The 15,980-nt window shown below is 44.4% G+C and overlaps 1 pseudogene; it reads left to right on the forward strand.

Moving 5' to 3' along the window:
* Positions 1-542: 542 nt before the first annotated feature.
* The window catches only part of LOC135553428 (neurofibromin-like), a 120,537-nt pseudogene continuing 105,099 nt past the window's right edge, over positions 543-15,980 (forward strand).

A 15,980-nucleotide genomic window follows, 5' to 3' on the forward strand; every position in this document is an offset into this window, starting at 1 on the left:
TCTCAAACAAACTCACACATTTCCATTTTCTGTGGATCGCCCATGTTTACATTTTACTGAATGCCAGTCTGACCTTTGACCTGTAGATGGCAGTAAGGGTCTACTTTTGCTGCAGATCCACTTCTAAAGCTCAAACCTCTCTGGACAAGGAGCCGAAACATTTGTCCCTAGTGAGAGAGAGTATGTGTGTGTGTGGCAAGAAAAGGGAATATTGCACTACACTTTTATGATACAGATACATTTTGCATTCGGTAGCATAGCACAGTTGTAGTTTTTTCAAATGCTAAATGTACATGCAGCATGCTTCTGCCTACAGATGCTTTTCTGAGTGGCTTGTGTTGTGAGAGAACCAGAATTCAAACATAAACTCCTGGATTACATTTTATAACATTGTTAGCTCTTTTTAGTAACATATGACAGCATACATGTTTCACACGGTGGCAAGTCAAGCTCGTTAGTTAAATGTAACAACATTATATGGTCAATGTTTGTGTGTATCCCCTTGGCTTTTACCTTCGACATCAACAAGCGACGCACGGGTATCTTTGCTCTGCAATCTCCTATCCCCATCGGTTTCACTGGGAAGACTTCCGGTGGTGTGTCATGGCGGCATGGTAAAGCTTGCTCAAAGGGAACAATAACCAAGCCGTACTGTCATCTTCAGACGTCGGTTTTGGGACTTATTTCAGGCCTGACATCGCTACGAACGTCCACATTCGTCTTGGAATTGCAAGCAGTCATTCGCGGTTTCCATCCGCACGGCCATGGCGGCACATAAACCAGTGGAATGGGTTCAGGCCGTGATAAACAGATTCGACGAGCAGGTAATATTATAGTGTTAGTTATATGAGTTCGAAGTGGGATTAGTTCGCTAGTTGCAACTGCAAGCAGTGAATCTTTTGTTGAGGGCTTGTACAGGTAGATAGCTAATTTTATTTATGTCACTGTGAAGTGCATGCTAGACTGCTTTCTAGCTATTGATAGTATCTACGTTAGGACAAATATTTTTATATCTGTGTTTGGATGATGTGTACCAAAAGTGCAAGTTACTTTTAGTTACCTAGCTAGTGAGCTTCCCATGTAGCTAGCTAGCCAACTAAACATGCATTTTAATGTTGCATATATTTTGGGTGTTGGTGTAGCTAACTCGGAGTATTTGCACACTTCGTCTAATATTGGCTAATTCTTCCTAGACAATTGGGGAAAAGATGTACCTATTGTACCAGCTAGGAAGTCCTATAACATAGCTACCTTGCTAACTGTAAACAAATGAGAGGTGTGACTCCAACATGCACTGATTAAAATGCAAGGTCTGTCACATGTGGGGGAAAAATGAAGAACATACTGGTTGCATGCTGTCAGCCAACATTCATGTTGCTGTCTGAGGAATCTGGATTTTCAACCTGACCATGTTTCTGCTCTGAGGTAACGTTAAACGCTCAATAATAAGATCAAAAACAACATGGATCCGTACAAATTGACAGACATCCTTTTTTTGTTAAATATCTACTTACATAATTACCACATCCTTAAATTATGATATAGGTAGTGTGAGTTTGTCTCAATCCAATATTTGAGCGTGTTTAGGTGTTTGTGGTCACCACAGCAGCAGTCTACAAGGCTCGCCCAACTACAAGGTTCTGGCAGTTAAGTTTTTCTTATTACCCAGAGTTGGATGAATCCGTGGATACAATTTTTTAGATCTCTGCATGCAGTGTGAATGAAGTTAAGTGGTAATGATAGCCAATGCTGACGAGCATTTGTACAATGACTGAAGGCTACAGGTACACCGAATCAAATTGTATTGGTCACATACACATGGTTAGCAGATGTTAATGCGAGTGTAGTGAAATGCTTCTGGTTCTGACAGTGCAGTAATATCTAACAAGTAATCTAACAATTCCCCAACAACTACCTAATGCACACACATCTAAAGGGGTGAATGAGAATATGTACATGGATGAGCAATAGGCAAGGTGCAATAGATGGTATAAAATACAGTATGTACATGTGACGTGAGCAATGCAAGATATGTAAACATCATTAAAGTAACATTATTTTAAGTGACTAGTGATCCATTTATTACAGTGTCCAGTATTTGCGTTTCAGTGTAGGCAGCAGCCTCTCTGAGTTAGTGATGGCTATTTAAGTCTGATGGCCTTGAGAAAGAAGCTGTTTTTCAATCTCTCTGTCCCAGCTTTAAATCACCTGTACTGACCTCGCCTTCTGGATGATAGCGGTGTGAACAGGCAGTGGCATATACTACTGTACAGTACTGCTACAGTATCCCTTTAAGGGTGCTAAAGATTCCACTAATGAACTTGAGGTTGAATGTGTGAAACATTGGGTCAGGTAGTCTAGCCAGTCCATCAATAGTTTTTACACTGTCTGTTGCCCCTAACTATATCTCATCAGAAGTCATTATCAGTCAACATTATCAAATTGTAAGATCAACATTTTAAAATGCTCCAGCTGACTTGATGGAGAGTTTGTTGTTGCTTGAGAGCTGGTATGTCTGTAAATCAGCTCTGGGTCTCAATTTTATCCAAACTAAGCTTTGTCTGTTTTGGTTGTCAAAGACCACCTCCAAAGGGACTGAAACAAATGGTTCTTGCTGCAGTGCAAGCAGTGCTGCCAGAAACTCGTCACCTTGTTTAAACTCCTTTGTGTGAAAGCTGTTCTACAAATAAACTTGAAAAGGGTTTGCGCTATGCAGTGGTTTGTATTTAACCTAAACATGCTTAAGTGCCATGGCACACTGTGCAACTGCCCTCAACTCCAGTACAGACTTTTGAAATGGAATATCAGCACTTTTTGTGCAGTTTGGGTAGGATCTGGGCCTCGGGTTTCAGAGGCTACGGAGGGATTCTGTAGCACAGAGTGGTGATTGTACTCAGATGTTGATTGTACTCAGGCTTAGCAGCTCTGCTCGGATTATTACAGTTTGATGAAAGTGTAATAAGGGATTAAATCCGCCTCGTGTTGTTAAGACCATTTAGAAGCCTCTAAGTCATAGGATTGCATGTGTTGGCTTTATCAGGGTGGATTTCATAGTCAGAATCATATTTTCTGTGTGAACCTTGCTTATTTTGCCCAAAAACCTACCCAGTGTCCAGAAACAATGAAAGTGTTCTGAACAATAAGTCTAAATCACAGTTGTATGCAACTTCAGAATCCTGCATTACAACCAAAAAAATGTATGTCAAAAAGCTACCACAGAGAGGAAGAGAGAGGTTGGTGGATGCCAATGTGATGTACGAGATTAATGAGAAATAATAATCTCAACCTAGTAGTATTGGTCATCACAGCATCAGCCCAGAAAGATATGAAGCAGGGATTGGACTGTGGGCTGAAGTTCAGACGCCTGACTATTCTCCTACCCCCTATCTTGGGACTTTCATTCCCAGGCCAAAGTTTCTCCCTGAGGGGCCCCAGTGGTAGACAGGATCCAGCTAGTAAGCAGTCCTAGGCCATGACGCTCTTCCTTAGAATGGATGCATGTCTGAACCTGAACTGTTTTCTCAACCATGATTAGGCCTTCAACAGTGTAGTCTCCACTTACCATGCTCCCAAGCCTTGTTCCTCACTGGGCTGTTGGGGAAGTCTGGAAGTGGAAATCGAGGCTAACAACATCCTGGCTCTGTTGCCCCACGACTATGCCGGGGCCTGAAGGAGAGCCAGAGCCACATCACGGAGGAGTGCTCCATTCAGAAAAGCTCACTTCTCAACTGTGCTGCTGCTTATGGCTCATCAACATTCCAAGCTTGATGTGATCTGCATACAAGATCCTAGATGTGTTTGTTTTCGTCCCGTGTAAATATTCATTTATTTTTTGTTTACATTGAAATAATTTAATCTCTTTTTTTCCATTTTCAAATTAAATATACCTTCCTGCAACCCGCCTCACTCAATGTGGTACGGATCTGCTATTTTATTTAGACCTTATAACTAGAGGTCGACCGATTTTAATCGGAATGGCCGATGAATTAGGGCCGATTTCAAGTTTTCATAACAATCGGAAATCGGTATTTTTGGGCGCCGATTTGATTTTTAATTACATTTTTTAAACCTTTATTTAACTAGGCAAGTCAGTTAAGAACACATTCTTATTTTCAATGACGGCGTAGGAACGGTTGGTTAATTAATTGCCTTGTTCAGGGGCAGAACGACAGATTTTTCACCTTGTCAGCACGGGGATCCAATCTTGCAACCTTACGGTTAACTAGTCCTACGCTCTAACCATCTGCCTCTCATTGCACTCCACTCCACAACTGCCTGTTACGCGAATGCAGTAGAAGCCAAGGTAAGTCGCTAGCTAGCATTAAACTTATCTTATAAAAAAACAATCAATCATAATCACTAGTTAACTACACATGGTTGATGATATTACTAGTTTATCTAGCAGCGTGTCCTGCGTTGCATATAATCGATGCAACGCTGGGGGATGATTTAACAAAAGCGCATTTGCGAAAAAAGCACAATCGTTGACGACTGTGCCTAACCATAAACACGATACCTTTCTTAAAATCAATACACAGAAGTATATATTTTTAAACCTGCATATTTAGCTAAAAGAAATCCAGGTTAGCAGGCAATATTAACCAGGTGAAATTGTGTCACTTCTCTTGTGTTCATTGCACGCAGAGTCAGGGTATATGCAACAGTTTGGGCAGCCTGGCTCATTGCGAACTAATTTGCCAGAATTGTACGTAATTATGACATAACATTGAAGGTTGTGCAATGTAACAAGAATATTTAGACGTATGGATGACACCCGTTAGATAAAATATGGAACCGTTCCGTATTTCACTGAAAGAATAAACATCTTGTTTTCGAGATGATATGTTTTCGGAATCGACCATATTAATGACCTAAGGCTCGTATTTCTGTGTGTTATTATGTTATAATTAAGTATATGATTTGATAGAGCAGTCTGACTGAGCAATGGTAGGTAGCAGCAGGCTCATAAGCATTCATTCAAACAGCACTTTTGTGCGTTTTGCCAGCAGCTCTTCGCAAGCACAGCGCTGTTTATGAATTCAAGCCTATCAGCCTAATGGCTGGTGTAACTGATGTGAAATGGCTAGCAAGTTAGCGGGGTGAGCGCTAATAGTGTTTCAAACGTCACTCGCTCTGAGACTTGGAGTAGTTATTCCCCTTGCTCTGCAAGGGCCGCGGCTTTTGTGGAGCGATGGGTAACACTGCTTCGAGTGTGGCTGTTGACGATGTGTTCCTGGTTCGAGCCCAGGTAGGGGCGAGGAGAGGAACGGAAGCTATACTGTTACACTGGCAATACTATAGTGCCTATAAAAACATCAAATAGTCAAAGGTATATGAAATACAAATGGTATAGAGAGAAATAGTCCTATAAATACTATATTAACTTCAACCTAAAACCTCTAACCTTGGAATATTGAAGACTCATGTTAAAAGGAACCACCAGCTTTCATATGTTCTCATGTTCTGAGCAAGGAACTTAAACGTTAGCTTTTTTGACATGGCACATATTGCACTTTTACTTCTCCAACACTTTGTTTTTGCATTCAACACCTGTGATTACTGTATGCCTCGCTGTATGTCTCTCTCAAATGTCAATATGCCTTGTATACTATTGTTCAGGTTAGTTATCATTGTTTTAGTTTACAATGGAGCCCCTAGTTCCACTCTTCATACCCCTGATACCTCCTTTGTCCCACCTCCCACACATGCGGTGACCTCACCCATTACAACCAGCATGTCCAGAGATACAACCTCTCTCATCATCACCCACTGCCTGGGCTTACCTCCGCTGTACCCGCACCCCACCATACCCCTGTCTGCGCATTATGCCCTGAATATATTCTACCATGCCCAGAAATCTGCTCCTTTTATTCTCTGTCCCCAACGCTCTAGGCGACCAGTTTTGATAGCCTTTAGCCGCACCCTCATACTCCTCCTCCTCTGCTCCACGGGTGATGTGGAGGTAAACCCAGGCCCTGCATGTCCCCAGGCACCCTCATTTGTTGACTTCTGTGATCGAAAAAGCCTTGGTTTCATGCGTGTCAACATCAGAAGCCTCCTCCCTAAGTTTGTTTTACTCACTGCTTTAGCACACTCTGCTAACCCTGATGTCCATGCCGTGTCTGAATCCTGGCTCAGGAAGGCCACCAAAAATTCTGAGATTTCCATACCCAACTATAACATATTCCGTCAAGATAGAACTGCCAAAGGGGGAGGAGTTGACATTACTTTGCAGGCTTACTTTCCAGGTCCATACCCAAACAGTTCGAACTACTAATTTTAAAAATGACTCTCTCCAGAAATGTCTCTCACTGTTGCCGCCTGCTACCGACCCCCCCCAGCTCCCAGCTGTGCCCTGGACACCATTTTTGAATTGATCGCCCCCCCCCCCATCTAGCTTCAGAGTTTGTTCTGTTAGGTGACCTAAACTGGATATGCTTAACACCCCGGCAGTCCTACAATCTAAGCTAGATGCCCTCAATCTCACACAAATCATCAAGGAACCCACCAGGTACAACCCTAAATCTGTAAACTAGAGCACCCTCATAGACGTCATCCTGACCAACTGGCCCTCCAAATACACCTCCACTGTCTTCAACCAGGATCTCAGCGATTACTGCCTCGTTGCCTGTGTCTGCTACGGAGCCGCAGTCAAACGACCACCCCTCATCACTGTCAAACGCTCCCTAAAACACTTCTGTGAGCAGGCCTTTCTAATCCACCTGGCCCGGGTATCCTGGAAGGACATTGACCTCATCCCGTCAGTTGAGGATGCCTGGTCATTCTTTAAAAGTAACATCCTCACCATTTTAGATCAGCATGCTCCGTTCAAAAAATGCAGAACTAAGAACAGATATAGCCCTTGGTTCACTCCAGACCTGACTGCACTCGACCAGCACAAAAACATCCTGTGGCGGACTGCAATATCATCGAATAGTCTCCGCAATATGCAACTGTTCAGGGAAGTCAGGAACCAATACACGCAGTCAGTCAGGAAAGCTAAGGCCAGCTTCTTCAGGCAGAAATTTGCATCCTGTAGCTCCAACTCCAAAAAGTTCTGGGACACTGTGAAGTCCATGGAGAACAAGAGCACCTCCTCCCAGCTGCCCACTGCACTGAGGCTAGGTAACGCGGTCACCACCGATAAATCCATGATTATCGAAAACTTCAACAAGCATTTCTCAACGGCTGGCCATGCCTTCCACCTGGCTACTCCAACCTCGGCCAACAGCTCCGCCCCCCCGCAGCTACTCGCCCAAGCCTCTCCAGGTTCTCCTTTACCCAAATCCAGATAGCAGATGTTCTGAAAGAGCTGCAAAACCTGGACCCGTACAAATCAGCTAGGCTTGACAATCTGGACCCTCTATTTCTGAAACTATCCGCCGCCATTGTCGCAACCCCTATTACCAGCCTGTTCAACCTCTCTTTCATATCGTCTGAGATCCCCAAGGATTGGAAAGCTGCCGCAGTCATCCCCCTCTTCAAAGGGGGAGACACCCTGGACCCAAAACTTACAGACCTATATCCATCCTTCCCTGCCTATCTAAGGTCTTCGAAAGCCAAGTCAACAAACAGGTCACTGACCATCTCGAATCCCACCGTACCTTCTCCGCTGTGCAATCTGGTTTCCGAGCCGGTCACGGGTGCACCTCAGCCATGCTAAACGATATCATAACCGCCATCGATAAAAGACAGTACTGTGCAGCTGTCTTCATCGACCTTGCTAAGGCTTTCGACTCTGTAAATCACCATATTCTTATCGGCAGTCTCAGTAGCCTCGGTTTTTCTGATGACTACCTTGCCTGGTTCACCAACTACTTTGCAGACAGAGTTCAGTGTGTCAAATCGGAGGGCATGCTGTCCGGTCCTCTGGCAGTCTCTATGGGGGTGCCACAGGGTTCAATTCTCGGGCCGACTCTTTTCTCTGTATATATCAATGATGTTGCTCTTGCTGCGGGCGATTCCCTGATCCACCTCTACGCAGACGACACCATTCTATATACTTCCGGCCCGTCCTTGGACACTGTGCTATCTAACCTCCAAACGAGCTTCAATGCCATACAACACTCCTTCCTTGGCCTCCAACTGCTCTTAAACGCTAGAAAACCAAATGCATGCTTTTCAACCGTTCGCTGCCTGCACCCGCACGCCTGACTAGCATCACCACCCTGGATGGTTCCGACCTTGAATATGTGGACATCTATAAGTACCTAGGTGTCTGGCTAGACTGTAAACTCTCCTTCCAGACTCATATCAAACATCTCCAATCGAAAATCAAATCTAGAGTCGGCTTTCTATTCCGCAACAAAGCCTCCTTCACTCACGCCGCCAAACTTACCCTAGTAAAACTGACTATCCTACCGATCCTCGACTTCGGCGATGTCATCTACAAAATTGCTTCCAACTCTCTACTCAGCAAACTGGATGCAGTTTATCACAGTGCCATCCGTTTTGTCACTAAAGCACCTATACCACCCACCACTGCGACCTGTATGCTCTCGTTGGCTGGCCCTGCTACATATTCATCGCCAGACCCACTGGCTCCAGGTCATCTACAAGTCCATGCTAGGTAAAGCTCCACCTTATCTCAGTTCACTGGTCACGATGGCAACACCCACCCGTAGCACGCGCTCCAGCATGTTGTATCTCACTGATCATCCCTAAAGACAACACCTCATTTGGCCGCCTTTCGTTCCAGTTCTGTGTAAGGGCAATTTGACCAGAAGGAGAGTGATGGAGTGCTGCATCAGATGACCTTGCCTCCACAATCACCTGACCTCAACCCAATTGAGATGGTTTGGGATGAGTTGGACTGCAGAGTGAAGGAAAAGCAGCCAACAAGTGCTCAGCATATGTGGGAACTCCTTCAAGACTGTTGGAAAATAATTCCAGGTGAAGCTTGTTTTAGAGAATGCCAAGAGTGTGCGAAGCTGTCATCAAGGCAAAGTGTGGCTACTTTGAAGAATCTCAAATATAAAACATATTTTGAGTTGTTAAACTTTTTGGGGTTACTACATGATTCCATGTGTGTTGTTTCATAGTTTTGATGTCTTCAATATTATTCTACAATGTAGAAAATATTAAAAATAAAGAAAAACCCTTGAATGAGTAGGTGTGTCCAAACTTTTGTTTTATACCCCCATTTCCTCACCAATTTCGTGATATCCAATTGGTAGTTACAGTCTTGTCCCATCGCTGCAATTCCCGTACAGACTCGGGAGAGGCGAAGGTAGAGAGCCATGCATCCTCCGAAACACGACCCTGTCAAGCTGCACTGCTTCTTGACACACTGCTCACTTAACCCGGAAGCCAGCCACACCAATGTGACGGAGAAAACACAGTTCAACTGGTGACCGAAGTCGGCGTGCATGCGCCCGGCCCGCCACAAGGAGTCGCTGGATAGCGATGGGACAAGGACATCCCGTCCTGCCAAACCCTCCCCTGACCCGGACAACCTCGGGTCTGTAGTGACGCCTCAAGCACTGCGGTGCAGTGCCTTAGACTGCTGTGCCACTGGGGAGGCCGGCTTTGTGAAATTCTATTAGACTTGTTCAAACCTGCTGCATATATTGTCCACTGTATAATACCTTCACCCGTGGCTAGATTCCCCTGTGACTTTAGGATGACACATGCTTTTTTCTCTTTCTCCTCAGCTTCCTGTTAAAACGGGACATCAGAACAACCACACCAAAGTCAGCACAGAGCACAACAAGGAATGTCTCATCAACATCTCTAAGTATAAGTTCTCCCACGTCGTCAGTGGCCTCACGAACATACTAAAAAATGTGAACAACATGGTAAGTGGCGTTTTTTAACGTGTCTCTTTTAGCTATGGGGATCACCACGTTGCATGTCATCAACTCTACCTCCTGGAAGGCGTGTAATTGAGTCAACTCAGTCAACTCAAGGTTAGGATGCATGCTAAGGGCTGGAAGTGGTGTTTGCTAAATCACTGTGTCCTCTGTGTCTGTAACCTGTCCTGTACCCTCCCCTCCTCTCTCCAGCGGATATTTGGGGAAGCTGCTGAGAAGAACCTCTACCTCTCCCAGCTGATTATCCTGGACACACTGGAGAAGTGCCTGGCATCGGTGAGGAAAACCTTTACAGTCTGCATCTACTGTATACCTTATTACGTCACCATTTAGTTGGTCTGCTAACCAACCCCCTACACTTGCTTCTGTGTGTTTGTTGTGTATAAACATTTCCCCATTTTAGTTTTTCCCTAGCCTGTCCATATTAGTCCTATGGCCTCCCCCAACTCAAACAGTTTTCTGTTGACTGAATTGAATTGAACATTGTCAGTCAAGAGCATTGGCCTCAAAATATTGCACCAATATTCTAAAACGCTTTAAGTATCCCAACACAACGCCAGTATTACATTGGTTCAATGGATCATGGATGCCCCTGTTCTCTCTCTCTGCTTTTTCCAGACACATAGACCTACACTTAAACCCCTTTCTTCACTCGTGCGTTCTCTTCACTTCTGAAATAGGTGCCTCAGTTCTGCAACCCTGCAGCAGAAGATTACATTTCCAGGTGTTTCCTCGACTTGAGTTAGTGCTTTCACAGCCTCCAATGGGATCGCTGAGAGTTTCCTGTATAGGTTTTTCATTAGGGCTTGTCGTCAGACGGAAGCCAGCTGCTCCCCTCATGGACGCTATGGAATTCTCGTTAGAATTTGAGTTTTTATGTTACAAATGTTTAAGTATAGTAGTAGCCTTATTTTGTGTTAAGACTATTTCCTACATATGGGTGAGCTACAGGTTTGGAATGCAGTTGTATGAAGTCTGTCCTGGTATGAGGCTGCCAGTTTGACTCGTGTAGTTTTGGGAATTAGCCAACGGAAGCACTGGTGAATCCCAGGTAGGGACATGCTGTGTTTGTGCCACTGAGCAAGGCACTTAACCCACATAAATGTATTTCATGTCCAGTTGTATAAATCCAAAATATGTGAGAAGTTGCCACTGATAACCTGAAAAGCACTCATTGTTTTCTCAGAGAACCTGGAGACGCCAGCTTACACACACCCTATCCTCTCATGTCTTCTCTCTTTGTCTCTGTATTCCTCTTGTGTGTTTGTACTGACATGTATGTGGAACTGATAGATGCACACACACACTACATGTTACTGTTTTTAAATGTATGTAAATTGTAAAGTCTTTTGTCTGTAAATTATTTTCCGTTATGTGTTGGACCCCAGTAAGATTAGCTGACATCGGCTAACGGGGATCCTAATAAATCAAATAAAATCCTCCCAGCAATCAAAGGACTGCCTGCGTCTGGACGAGACCATGCTGGTGAAGCAGCTGCTCCCAGAGATCTGTCACTTCATCCACACGTACCGCGAGGGCCACCAGCACGCTGCTGAGCTCCGTGCCTCCGCCTCAGGGGTCCTCTTCTCCCTCAGCTGCAACAACTTCAACGCTGTTTTCAGCCGCATCTCCACCAGGTAACCCTGATCCTGAGGAACTGCAGACTGTGTTGGCTAATTCACTGTCACTGTGTTGATGAGCAGTTGATCAGATGTGTTAGTACAGGGCTGGAATAAAAGCCTGCCCACCTTGTTGTTCTTCCAAGGTCAATGGCAACTGACCTACATTATCTTTTGTAAATTGGAGACGGGACTTGATAGGTCTCCATCCGTTAGTACATTCGTACAGTTGTACCTTCATCACACGTGATGTCTCAGACAGCACTGGCCTGATTTTTGAAGAAACTTGTATCATTCACCCATCTTCCCATAGAGATTTATGTGGATTGTCTCAAAGGGGTGCTATAGTAATCAACTGAAATTCCAAACTTTGAACAAGCATATCTCCAGTCCCGTTTGAACTATTGTCATGAAATGTGGTTCATATATGCAGCCCCTCATGAGCAACTAGGTTCCCATTACAACCTATATAATTTTGGTACTTACAAATTACATTTCTTCCCACACAACATACGTTGTAATAATTGTCACTAATTGACACAAGGAGCAATACATCATCTGTGGGGGACATGTTTACTGTAGACTGGCAACATTCAGAAAGTTTCACATCATTGATACACTCATGTCAGTTTCCTGTCTTGAAGGATGAGGGGATGCTGTCAAAGAGGCAACCTCTACAAGGCTGTCCTCTTTTCCCTCTCTTCCACCCCCTCTTCTTTCCCTCCTTTCTCCTGAGAAACTGGTAGAATAATATCTCTGCATATCATGTTTGACTGGACGAACTTGTTCCATGGCAGTGTCTGAGAGTCCTTATCCATTGTGTTCTCCCTCAGGTTGCAGGAGCTGACAGTCTGCTCAGAAGACACTGTGGATGTGCACGATATAGAGCTCATGCAGTACATCAACGTGGACTGCTCCAAACTTAAAAGACTGCTCCAAGGTAGCTACACACTCACTCAATTCCTTGTATGTCATACTCTTTTTCTTTTTCTTTTTAATAGTTTTTTGCTAATACTCTATTACTTTTCACTACATCCTCTCAGAAACGGTATTAAAATTCAAAGCCCTGAAGAAACCTGCCCAACTTCCCGTCATTAACAGTTTGGAAAAGGTTTGTGCACCAATATATCTATATTCAGTGCTGCTGTTTTGTGTTTATGAAGTTGGTGTATTAGTATATACTACATGGCCAAAGGTATGTGGACACCCCTTCAAATTAGTGGTTTTGGCTATTTCAGCCACACCAGTTGCTGACCGGTGAGCCGTGAAGTGATGGGCCACAAGCTCACAGAACGGGACCACTGAGTGCTGAAGTGCGTAGTGTACTTGCCTGTTTTTGGTTGCAATACTCACTACCGAGTTCCAAACTGCCTCTGGAAGCAACGTCAGCACACGAACTGATGTCGGGAGATTCATGAAATGGGTTTCATTGGCCGAGCAGACGCACACAAGCCTAAGATCACCATGCACAATGGCAAGCGTCGTCTGAAGTGGTGTAAAGCTCATCACCATTGGACTCTGGAGCAGTGGAAACGTGTTCTCTGGAGTGATGAATCACGGTTCACCATCTGGCAGTCCGACTGACAAATCTGCATGTGGATGCCAGGAAAATGCTACCTGCCCCAATGCGTAGTGTCAAGTGTACAGTTTGGTGGAGGAGGAACAATGGTCTGTGGCTGTTTTTCATGGTTCAGGCTCAGCCCCTTAGTTCCAGTGAAGGGAAATCTAAACTCTACAGCTTACAATGACATTCTAGGCGATTCTGTGCTTACAACTTTGTGGCAACAGTTTAGAGAAGGCCCTTTCCTGTTTCAGCATGACAATGCCCCCATGCACAAAGCAAGGTCCATACAGAAATGGTTTGTTGAGACCGGTGTGGTAGATCTTGACTGGCCTGCACAGAGCCCTGACCTCAACCCCATCGAACACCTTTGGGATGAATTGGAACGCCGACTGCGCGCCAGGCCTAATCGCACAACATCAGTGCCCAACCTCACTAATGCTCTTGCAGCTGAATGGAATCAAGTTTCCGCAGCAGTGTTTGAACATCTAGTGGAAAGCCTTCCCAGTAGAGTGGAGGCTGTTATAGTAGCAAAGGGGGACCAACTCCTTATTAATGCCCATGATTTTAGAATGAGATGGTTGACAAGCAGGTGTCCACACACCATTGAACATGTAGTGTATTATTCATGGTATTCACTACTGCCACCTCTTGGCTGCTGGTGAAAGGTTTAAAATACAATTTTCCACTTTGAGGACATCACAGGTTGAAGGTTTCCATTGATGCAGGTTTCCATTGATGCAGGTTTCCATTGATGCAGGTTTCCATTGATGCAGGTTTATTGGAAAAACATTGAAATGTGTAATGAAATGGCAGCTATAGGAAAAATGCTCTAAAGATTGACACCATTTTTTAAACTTTCTTTATTGCTACAAATGATGATAGAAGCAATGTTTTTCAAATAAATGTTGATTGCCGAATAGTGTTGACGGTACGCAGAGCACTATGCAAGTTTTACTATCCCATTATTTCAGATCAACTGCAGTGCAAGGTTCACCATGACAATAAATTGGCACATAGGAATTATTAGACTATGGCAGATATTAGTAAAGTCTTGCGCTCTATCCATGCTGGCCTTTGTGGGCTACCTGAGACATGGGACAGATGGCTGGGAGGGAATCCAGGCTGTCGCCATATTATTCATGTGCAATTTGCCTAAATGGATAATGGAAACACTTCAACTCCTTCATGTTTATTCATCACTAGGTTTTTGTGAAAACGTCTTCTGTTTGTTGGTGTGACGTCATTACGTCCAGCTGTTTTTATCGACACAAGACAGTTGGATGGAAATGCACCGTAGCAGGCAATTGATCTGTGGCTTATTCAGTATTCAGACCCCTGAACTTTTTCCACATTTTGTTACATTACAGCCTTTTTCTAATTTTTTTTTTCAAATGTATTAAAATTATTTTCTATTCAAACGTTCTAAATGTTGCCAATAAATCACTGGAAAAGTTCATGGAAACATAGCTACTGTCCCATTCTAGAGAGGACAGTGCTAAATATTTGTGTTCCTCCCCATGCCTTTTGGAACTGGGTAGAGAACTACCCTGATGAGTTTACCATGCTCTACCAGAGACCACAGACAGACATGGTAGGTCAGTATTCTCAAGTGCCTTGTATTGGACTGAAACACAATGCAGATGCTATCATTACATGCACTTTAAAAAAGTTTATTTAAGTTTATTTAATTATTTATTATTTAATGTGAAATATTCAGTCTCAAAGGGACTGTAGGGAACAGATCAGGACGATAAATAAGAAGTATGATGAGTTAAGGGCTATCTCACTCGTCTGTCTGGCACGCCCTTTAGATGCTGCGGAGAGGCTGTTTGACCTGGTGGACAGCTTTGCTGAGAGTGCCAAGAGGAAGGCAGCGGTGTGGCCTCTACAGATCATCCTCCTCATCCTCTGTCCCGAGATCACACACATCATCTCTCGAGAGGTGGTGGAGGAGAGCAAGGCCAACAAGGTGAGATGAGTGCGCACACACACACACTGGGATTAAATAGGTAGTGTGGCTGATAGAGAAAGCAACTATCTCGTTACAGAAGCTGTTCCTGGAGAGCTTGAGGAAGGCTCTAGCAGGCCAGGGGGGCAGCAAGCAACTAACAGAGAGTGCAGCTATCGCCTGTGTCAAACTGTGCAAGGCCTCCACCTACATCAACCGGGAGGACCACTCGGGCATCTTCCTCCTGGTGCAGTCCATCGTGGTGGACCTCAAGGTCAGATAAACGAAACACTCTGTCGCCCTCTGGGGGCTAGGCAACACTACAGCAGTGGTGTCTGGGTTTTATGTTCGTCATTCCAGTCATTGAGTAAAATTGACAATGTCCTTTCTTTATAGAACATTTCTATCTACAACGTCCTGAACGGTAAACAATGATTGATATGCCTATGGCTACCCCTTAGACTTTTATAGTGCAACTTTTGTGCTCGTGCTACCGCTATGGAGCTATGACCATTTTGCTAATACCTATCCAATCCTTTCAGACCTTCACAAAGCCCCTTGCGTAAGGGTTATTTGGGAAATTGGTTCATTTGGAATATTGCAGACGGTCACATACAGACAGTTATCTATCCCATCAGACCCTGCTCTTCAACCCCACCAAGCCCTTCTCTCGCGGGGCAGGCAGCCAGAACGCAGACGTGGACCTCATGATCGACTGCTTCGTCTCCTGTTTCCGTATCAACCCTCACAACAATCAGCACTTTAAGGTCAGTCAGTCTGCTCAGCGCATTGGCAGAAAATGTGCAGACCATGTCTGAATGATACCTCGGTGTCAAAGCGGCTTTTTTGAACAAAAAAACATTAATAAAGACAATCTCCTCAGGTCTGTTTGGCCTCCGCCTCCCCCTCTACCTTTCACTTTGTCCTGGTCAACTCCCTGCACAGAATCATCACCAATGTAAGTTTGTACCGTCTCCACTACTACTTCCTACCAAGTTCAGTCGAAGTACATTGGATAGGACAGTGCTGATCTCATT

The sequence above is a fragment of the Oncorhynchus masou genome, chromosome 13 (genome assembly GCF_036934945.1).
Source record: "Oncorhynchus masou masou isolate Uvic2021 chromosome 13, UVic_Omas_1.1, whole genome shotgun sequence".
In the NCBI taxonomy this organism is placed as follows: Eukaryota; Metazoa; Chordata; class Actinopteri; order Salmoniformes; family Salmonidae; genus Oncorhynchus; species Oncorhynchus masou.